The 9985-nt window shown below is 44.1% G+C and overlaps 1 pseudogene; it reads right to left on the reverse strand.

Moving 5' to 3' along the window:
• Nucleotides 1-8336: 8336 nt before the first annotated feature.
• LOC103590517 lies at nucleotides 8337-8973 on the reverse strand (annotated as a pseudogene).
• Nucleotides 8974-9985: the final 1012 nt, after the last annotated feature.

Consider the following 9985-nt stretch of genomic DNA (forward strand, 5'->3'; position numbering starts at 1 on the left):
TTTTCCCCCCCCCCCCCCCCCCCATCCCTCTACCCTTCACTGTGCTGCCATCAAGCCAGCTGCCATATCCTGAAAACATTCAAGTGGCTTTATGCAGAGGTCCAGGTGGGGAGGAACTGATGCCTCCTACCAACAGCCATGTGAGTGACTCATCTTAGAAGCAGATCTTCTTGCCCCATCAAGCCTTCAATTAACTACAACCCTGGTCAACTTCTTGACAAAAACATAGTGAGAGATTGTGAGTCAGTAACATCCAGCTAAGCCATTCTCAAATTCCTTACCTACAGAAACTGTGAGATAATAAATATTTGTTGTTTTAAGCTGCTAAATTTGGAGTAATTTGTTTTGCAGTAACAGATACCAAATAGTATCTGCATACACACTCATACACACAAATAAGTAATCACTAATATTACTTTCTTGGATATCCATCCAGAGATTTTTTTAATGTATATTTAAGCAAATATGAAAATATGTTTGTCTTCCCTTTTATGCAAATAATAGCACATTAATCACACTATTTTGTATCTTGATTTTTTTTCCACTTAATTGGTGTTACAGAGCATTCTACATCAGTACTTAAGAACATCTTCGTGCTTTGTTTCAGCTGCATTATATTCTGTTGTATGATAAACATACGATAAAATCTTCTATTGAAAGACATTTAGGTTGTTTTCAATCTTTTGCTATTATAAATAATGCTATAATAAATATATAAATATAATGAATAGCCTTGTCCATGAAAATATATGCTCATGGTGTATTTATGCACCAGTATCATACTCTTCAAACTATTGAGACTGTATACATCATTGTCGCTTTTTTTTTTTAAGCTTTCCTAGTTTTTTTGTTTTTGTTTTTGTTTTTTGGGGGGCTTGCTTATTTTTCCACGTAGACTTCAAAATCACCTTGTCTAGAAAGAAAGGGATATTTTGGAAACCCATTATACCTATTCCTAATAATAACAATGACCATTTATTTATTGACTGATGTGCCAGACATGTTCTCCAGTAACCCCCACCAGAACCTTGCAAAGTAGGTGCTACTGCTGAGCCAATTCCACATGGACTTTCATCACATGGTGCAGTACAGCCTGGCAGCACTACCCATCAGGCTCATCTGGGGAAGCTAAAAGTGGGGAGGAGTTAGCACTTCAAGCTGGTGGATAACAGTTCCCCTTTCTCTCCCCAGATGGATTGCTTTGAGATGGTTTATACAGCTTATCAGTGGCACTCAGCTGCAGCAAACTGCACAGCACATTCGCTCCTCATTCCTCACTTTCTTGCTTCTGCTCCCTGCAGTTGCACTTCCTAACAAAGTAGTAATACAAAAGCCTTTGTCTGAGGCCCTGCTTTCTAGGGAACACAGACTAAGACACCCATTTACCTGCAAAGAAAAAGGTTCAGAGAATTTGAGTAACCTGCCTACTGCCACCATCAAAAGAGCTGCTTTCATGGCCATAAGGAACACTTCATCTGTATAGCCTGCTAGTCCCAGAAAAATGAGAATGGAGCAGAAGGAAGCAAACCCATAACCTACAGCCAAGTCTAGCCAAGCACAGTTGAGATTGGCACAGCCATTCCATCCACCCACACTTGTGTGAGCCAGAGATAAATGCTTATTGTTGAATGCCACTAAGATTTTGCATTGTAAGGCAGTAGTGTCTAAGTGATACTGATATATTTAGTTTTCACAACATCCTGATTATGTACTATAATTAGCCCCACTTTAAAGAAAAGGAAACTGAGGCACAGAGAAATTCAATATCTTGCCCAAGGTTACACAGCCTAGCTCTAGAGTCCATGTTCTTAACCAGGACCTGATAATGACTCAGTGATTTTAGGGACAGAACGACTACACAAAGTGATCATTGCCATAAAAGAAAAAGTCTGAGACAAATACAAAGTTTCAAAGACTTTAAATTTTATTTTATTTTTTAATAAGTAATAAATTCACATACTTCAAAAATCAAAATGGGTAATAGACCTGAACACGGAGAAGTTGTGCTTTTATCCATGTTTCTATCTATCATAGGCATAATTCTACGATGGCCTCCATTATTCTTGCCCCGTGACATCCACATTATTGTGTAATCTCCTTTCCCTGACTGTGGGCAGAATTTGTGTTTTGCATCTAACTAATAGAATATGGCAAAAGGTGAAGGGATGTTGCAGATGCAATTAAGGTCCCCAAGAAATTCACTTTGAGTTAATCAGAAGAGAAAATATCCTGGACAGGCCTGACATGATCAGGTGGGCCCTTAAGAGAGGATCCAAGCCTTCCCTAATGAGGTCCTCTCCTGATGGCCTTGAAGAAAAAAACAGCCACGTGTGAACCGCTTATGCAGAGAGGTGGCCTGTTGGAGCTCATGGCCTCAGTCTTGCAACCGCAAGCAACTGGAATCTGCCAACAACATGATGTGTGTATTAGTCCATTTTGTGTTGCTAGAACAGAAATACCTGAGACTGGGTAATTTATAAAGAACAGAGGTTTATGTGGCTTACAATTCTGGGAAAGCTGTATATGGCACAGGCCTCAGGCTGCTTCTACTCATGGCGGAAAGTGGCAAGCAGCCGGCCAGTACAATCAGATCACTTGGCGAGAGGTATCACCTCTCACAGAGTGACAGAGATGCAAAAGATTACTCAGAGCCCATGTATTCAGAGCAATGAGAAGCCTGAAGGGACTGTACCCAGGGAAAACTCCTTCAAGAGAGGAGAGCCCAGGCACATTCCCGAGTCAGGTTTCACTTCAGTTTTTATTGTAAAGACAAGAAAGTTACATAAGAAACACAGGTGGTTAATCAGTCATAGCGAAAACATAAACTGGCTACATGACAATCTTTATTAAAGCAGGTGTAGCTAAAAATAGTTCAAGCAAGGGCCTGCCAGAGTGGCTCACTCGGGAGAGTGGGGTGCTGATAACACCAAGGCCCCGGGTTCAGATCCCATATAAGGATGGCCAGTTAGCTCACTGGGAGAGCGTGGTGCTGACAACACCAAGTCAAGGGTTGAGATCCCCTTACCGGTCATCTTTAAAAAAAAAAAAAATAGTTCAAGCAATTTACCATCAAAAAGGACTCATAAGACTAAGCTGTGTGAGGTACAAAAAGAAACAATGAGATAATCACCATAGCGCTTAGCTCCCCAAGAAACTCAAAGAAACAGTTTAAGGCAAGATGTGGAACGTCCCCTAACCACTAACTAGAAGAATATCCTCGAAGATTTTAGCTCACGTACTTTCCCATCATGTAGGTTTAGCTGCACCAAGGGCAACTACCCCAGAGCAATCACTCTTTGCTGTGCTTCAATTCTCTTATCTACATCAAAGGCTTTAGTCCTGTGAAAGTTTTCTGGTCTTTCCTAATCTTAGCATTTCTACATGTTACCCCAAAGGGTTGGGCTTTGGCCCCCTAAGCTAGGGGCTCTGGCCTCCTAAACTACAGGACTTTGGTCCTTCGAAGCTACAGGCTTTGGCTTAAACTAAGGACTTTGGTCCTTCTAAACTACAGCCTAAACTAAGGATTTTGGTGCTCTACACAAGACTTTGGTCCTTCTCTGCTGTAGGTTTTGGCCCTGTGAAATACATGTGTTTTATTTCTATCTCATTAATGTCAATATCCTCCCCAGAGAGGAAGCAAGAGAGAGAGAGAGAGAGGAGGTTCCAGGGTCTTTTAAACAACCAGCTCTCACAGGAACTAATAGAGCGAGAACTTACTCATTAATCCCTCCTCCCCCAGGGAGAGCATGAATCCATTCATGAGGGATCCGCACCCATGACTCAATCAGTTCCCAGCACTGCCACATTAGGGATCAAATTTCCACATGAGTTCTGGGAGGACGAAACATCCAAACTCCATCAATGCGCTTTGGAGAGAACCTCAAGCTCCAGATGAAAATGTAGACTATCCAACAACTTGATTCCAACATGTGAGACCCTGAACATAGGACCCAGTTAAGCTACATCAAACACCTGACCTATGGAAACTGTGAGATAATAAACATGTTGTTTTAAGCCACTAAATTTGTAGAAATTTGTTATGCCATAAATGCAAATAGGTTGAAAACAAAAAGATGGGGGCTGGCCCGTGGCTCACTCGGGAGAGTGCGGTGCTGATAACACCAAGGCCGCAGGTTCGGATCCCATATAGGGATGGCCGGTTGGCTTACTGGCTGAGCCTGGTGCTGACAACATGAAGTCAAGGGTTAAGATCCCCTTACCGGTCATCTTTAAAAAAAAAAAAAAGAAAAGAAAACAAAAAGATGGTAAAATATACATATCAAACAGCAGCCAAAAAAGCTGGAGCACCTATACTATACCAGACAAAATAGACTTTAAAGCAAAAAATAGAGAGAGAAATATACACTCAACATTTATGATCAATTGATTTTGAAGAAGGGTACCAACACAATTCAAAGAAAAAATAGTCTTTTCAATAAATGGTGCAAGGGGGCCGGCCCGGTGGCGCACTGCTACAGTGCGCCGCTTGGGAGCGCGGTGGCTTCTCCCGCTGAGGGTTCGGATCCCACATACAGACCGGTTCCCGCTCACTGGCTGAGCGAGGTGTGGGCGCAACACCGAGGGTTGCAATCCGTTGCCAGACACGAAAAAAGACAAAAAGGAAAAATAAATAAATAAATAAATAAATAAAAATAAATGGTGCAGGGACAACTATCCACATACAAAAGAATGGAGTTGAACCCCTACTTTATGATATATATAAAAATCAAAATGGATCAAAGATCTAAATTAAGAGTTAAAAATATAAAATGCTTAGAAGAAAATGTAGGCTTAAATCTTTGGGATCTTGGTTTAGGCAATGATTTCTTAGATATGACATCAAAAGTACAAGTGACAAAAGAAAAAAGATATAAATCAGATATCACCAAAATAACTCCATCAAGAAAATGTACTTCAAAGGATGCCATCAAGAAAACAAAAAGACGGGCCGGCCCAGTGGCGCACTGCTACAGTGCGCCACTTGGGAGCGCAGCGTCGCTCCCGCCAAGGGTTAGGATCCCACATACAGACCGGCCACTCACTGGCTGAGCAAGGTGCGGGTGCAACACTGAGGGTTGCGATCCCGTTGCTGGTCCCGGTCCGGTACGGGCGCGACACTGAGGGTTGCGATCCGTTGCCGGTCATGAAAAAAAGACAAAAAAAAAAAAAAGAAAACAAAAAGACAACACTTGTAATGGGAGAAAAATTTTGTAAGTTATGTATCTGTTAAAGTCTTTGTATCTAGGATATATTAAGAACCTTCACAATTCAATAGTAAAAACAGAAATAACTCTTTAAAAGTAGGCACTGAAAGTTATAAAACACTGATGAAGGAAATTAAAGACATAGATAAATGGAAAGACATTCCATGTTCATAGATTAGAAGAATTAATATCATTAAAATGTTCATAATACTCAAAGTGATCTACAGATTCAGTGCAATCCCTATCAAAATACCAATGACATGCCTTACAGAAATAGAAAAAAATAATCATAAAAATCATATGAACCAGAGGGGTTTCCAGCCAAGATGGTGGAATAGACAGTCCCCAGCATTACTCTCTCCCACAAATCAATGAATTTACAACTATAAAAAAAACAGTAACAGCCAAGCTGGGGCCACTGGAGCTCAGGGGAAGAGGACAAGATAACTATGGAGTGCATGAAGGTGGGAGAAGCCACAATGAGAGAAAGAAAAAACCACTCTGACCATTTCATGCCACAGTGGCTTTAAGGCTGGAGGTGCTGAGCATATGGAGCAGGAGCCAGCGAAAGCCATACCTGTGACCTTTGGATGGAGTTGCTTGGAGGCAGCAGGGGAGAAGAGGGTGGCCTCCAGGCCAGCAAGACCACTAATAGAGTTCCTGTGGACCCACATAGGAGTGAGGAGCCAGAACAGCTGAAAAAAAGGAGCCACTCAGAGGCTGGTAAGCCATCACAAAGGACTGGCACACAGCCCCGTTCCATGGGAAGTGTTTGCAGCACCGGCATTGGGGGAGACAGGCCCACCAGGGCAATACTGGGGCACAGCAAGGACAGCTGACTGGCACCCCAATCAGTGGAAGACCACTCAGAGGAGACTGATCAGGAATATAGAATTGCATGGGGTGCAGTTTGATGAAAAGACTCAGGCCCAGACCAGAGTTTCTTTTTTTTTTTTTTTTTTAAAGATGACCGGTAAGGGGATCTTAACCCTTGACTTGGTGTTGTCAGCACCACGCTCAGCCAGTGAGCGAACCGGCCATCCCTATATGGGATCCGAACCCGGGGCCTTGGTGTTATTAGCACCACACTCTCCCGAGTGAGCCATGGGCCGGCCCCCAGACCAGAGTTTCTACACAACCCAGGTGCACCAGGTCTCTGGAGAGCTGGAAGTATGTATAAAGTCAACCATTAAAACCTGAGCTGTACAAAAAGCCTTCCCCAGGGAATCAGCAGCAAAGCAGCAATTTAGCTCAACGACAGAGCCCAAGTGCTGGTCCCCAAATGAAGTTCCCCCATTTTAGAAGTAAGCAAAGGACAATGAATTAGTTCCAGTGCAGAGTTTAAGTGGTAGGAACAGCAAATAATTCAACACAGAACTGAAAGAAAAAACCAAATACCCACGGATCAGAGAAAAAGTTCGATATTAACTAGTATCACCAAAAAACATCTATGAAACCTAGAAGGATCAGAAGTCCCCTGGGCTAGCAAGCCAAGGAGGGGAGAGGGCTGGGGGCACCAGCCATACCCCCTGACACCTGCAACCAGCCCAGCGATGACCACCAAGCCTCAGCAGGTAGTGCCCCAGGCTCTCCCGAGCCAGGGTGGTGTGGGGTGAAGGCTTCAACCACACCTCCCTAATATGTGCACCCAGCCCAGCAATGACCAACCCACCACTGGAAACCCTCTGGTCTGCCCTGCAAGAATGAGGGGGTGCCCTAGGCCTCAACCCCACCCCTCGTCCTTCCTCCTTCTCCCACCCTATTTCCTTCCCTCCCCCGTCCCGCTCCTCCCCAACTGCTCCGCAACATCATAGAATGTAAAAAATAATAATACATAAACTTAGAAAAAAAACAGAAAAAGGTAAAAAAAAAAAAAAAGAAAAAAAATAGATAACTGAAACACGGCAAAAAATTTGCTTGGCTCAACCTCCTCTAGAGCAGTATCAGGTATGTACGTAGGTTCAGAGAACTTCCTCTCTTCTTGAGGTAAATCAACCACATCAGTAATTAAGAATTGTTATTAATTGCCAATAGGGGGCTGGCAGTTTAGGTCGGTTGGTTAGAGTGCAGTATTGATAACACCAAGGTCAAGCATTCAGATCCCTTTACAGCCACAAAAAAACAAAAGAATCAATTCTAGAGAGTAAAATACAAAAGTCACCTTTCATCCTCACCCCCATTTTCACATCCTTCCCCCAAAGTAAACAGAACTGTAGTTTGGTGCCCAGTCTCCCCTTCCTCATTCTGTGCATTTACATTCTTATACATGAACATATGTTATACAGATTTTTAATGTAAGAGGATCATGCTTTATACAGTTGTCCCTTGGTATCCATGGGGGATTGGTTCCAAGACCCCACGGATATCAAAATCTGTGGATGCTCAAGGCCCTGCTATGAAATGGTGTAGTATTTGCATATAACCTATGCACATCCTCCCATATACTTAAAATAATCTCTAGGTTACTTATAATACCTAATACAATGTAAATGTTATGTAAATAGTTGTCATACCATAAGTTTAGAGAATAATAATAAAAAAAAAAGCCTGCGCATGTTCATACAGACGCAAACATTGTAGATCTAACCACATGTTTGATGCGCAGTTGGTTGAATCAGCAGAAGCAGAGGGCTGACTGTAAATTGTTCTGCAAGTTGCTTCTTCCATTTAACTGTCTTCAGGATCGCTCCATATCAAATCAGTGCATGTACTTCTACCAATTCTTTTTTTTTGCTCCTCGGCCCTAGGGCACAGGTGGCTTTTCTTTCCTCTCTGTGGAAGGAAGGAGGGAGGGAGCTTTCCCAGAGGACGGAGCTGGAAGAGCAGGACGATCATTCAGAACGGCCTGTGTGTGTCCACCAGCTGGCACGAGGCTGCAGGGTGGGCTTGCCGAGTCACTCCCCTCGGGGTGGCAGCCCCTGCATCGGCGGAGGCACAAGGAGGTATCTGCTGGTGCTCCCCAAGAGGAAGGGGAAGCAGGTGCCCTGAACCAAGGAGCAGAGGGCTGGGGTGGCTGACCCCACGCCTGACGCCTGCTCGTGCCATCACGTCCGTAAGGCCTGGCTGCGGCGACACTTCTCCCGAGAAGGGCCAGAGGGACCCACAGGCATTGCTCGGTCCAGCGCTGGTCCTTCAAATGTCCGTCTCAAACTGCCACTCTTCGCCGCCTGCCTGCCTGTCTCCCGGGCTATTGCGCAGATGAATCTGACTGGCTTCCATGGGGGACTCGTCACTGGCTGGGCTGATGACCCCAGGAATGGTGAGCAGGTCTCTCGGGGGTGTTTCGGTCACAGGTGAGTCCCAACACTCCATCAGGAATTCCCGGTCACAGATGATCCCGGTACCTCCTAGGGCGGTGCTGAAGAGCATGTCGCCGGGGGTGGCGCTGTAGTCCCCCGCGGGAGCTGCCCCCCGTCGCCCAGAACTACCCGGCAGGTGGCGGGGATGGCCCGGCTTGGGGTCTGGCTGCAGTTGCTACCCCCGACGTGGTCCACCTCTACCTCATTCTTGTTAATGGCTGCAAAGTACTTCACAACGTGGACAAATCATTTACCTAATCGGTTCTGTAGTATGACATTTAACTTGTTTCTAAAGGTTCCTTATTCCAGCAGTGCTGCCATAAACCCCCTTCTACAAGCGTCTGTGTGCTGCGAGTTTTTGTAAGGTCGATGCCGTGTCGCAAGTCAAATATGAACTGATGAACAAAGCAGCTCGTGCCCCGATTTCCCCGATTGATACGATACTCAGATACTCACATACCCACTGACATCCTTTGTTCCTTTCCCTTTAACTGTTTCTTTAGTGACTTCTCCCAGGGAACTCTAGAATGGCTACTCACTAAAGAAATGGAAAACTCCAGTGGCAGGAAAATTAAGCTTCAGAAGCTGAGGTTAACTAAAACCTAGAATTTGAGATGAGCAATTGGAAAGCAATTTTATTCTCCCAAAGAGTTTCTTTTTTTTTTTTTTTTTTTTTTTTTTAAAAGATGACCGGTAAGGGGATCTTAACCCTTGACTTGGTGTTGTCAGCACCACGCTCACCCAGTGAGTGAACCGGCCATCCCTATATGGGATCCGAACCCGGGGCCTTGGTGTTATCAGCACCGCACTCTCCCGAGTGAGCCACGGGCCGGCCCCCAAAGAGTTTCTTAATAAAGATGGCCCTGAAATATGTTTGCTTTTCTTGGTACCTCTTCTATTTTTAGTTCTGTGGGTAAAATTAATACTTGATTATACATATATGCTTTTAAAAGAAAGGAAACCTTATAACATAAATGTGGAAAGTTTTTTTTGTTTGTTTGTTTGTTTTAAAAGATGACCGGTAACAGGATCTTAACCCTTGACTTGGTGTTGTCAGCACCACGCTCTCCCAAGTGAGCTAACCGGCCATCCCTAAATAGGGATCCGAACCTGTGGCCTTGGTGTTATCAGCACCACACTCTCCTGAGTGAGCCACAGGCCGGCCCTAAATGTGGGAAGTTTCAACTAGAATTGCCCGCCATAGATACCTACCCTGGAGAGAAGCAGCATTAACTCCTTTATTCTATTAGCTTCTTCTTGGCCAGATAAATTTGCCTCATTGTACTAATTGGAGCCTTGTGACCTTGAAACTTTAATGTCTCTTCCAAAGGTCATTACCCATTTTGAGGCATAACAGCCTTAGCCAAGTCTAAAATCGTAGCTCTGTCCAGCATTTTGGTTTGGCCTACCAGTTTTATATTTTTATATTTATTTGCCTCAGTAAGGGGGAAAGGGGGAGGAAAACGAGTAGGTTTGCCTTTT

The sequence above is a fragment of the Galeopterus variegatus genome, unplaced genomic scaffold (assembly GCF_000696425.1).
Source record: "Galeopterus variegatus unplaced genomic scaffold, G_variegatus-3.0.2 Scaffold830, whole genome shotgun sequence".
NCBI classification, from domain to species: domain Eukaryota; kingdom Metazoa; phylum Chordata; class Mammalia; order Dermoptera; family Cynocephalidae; genus Galeopterus; species Galeopterus variegatus.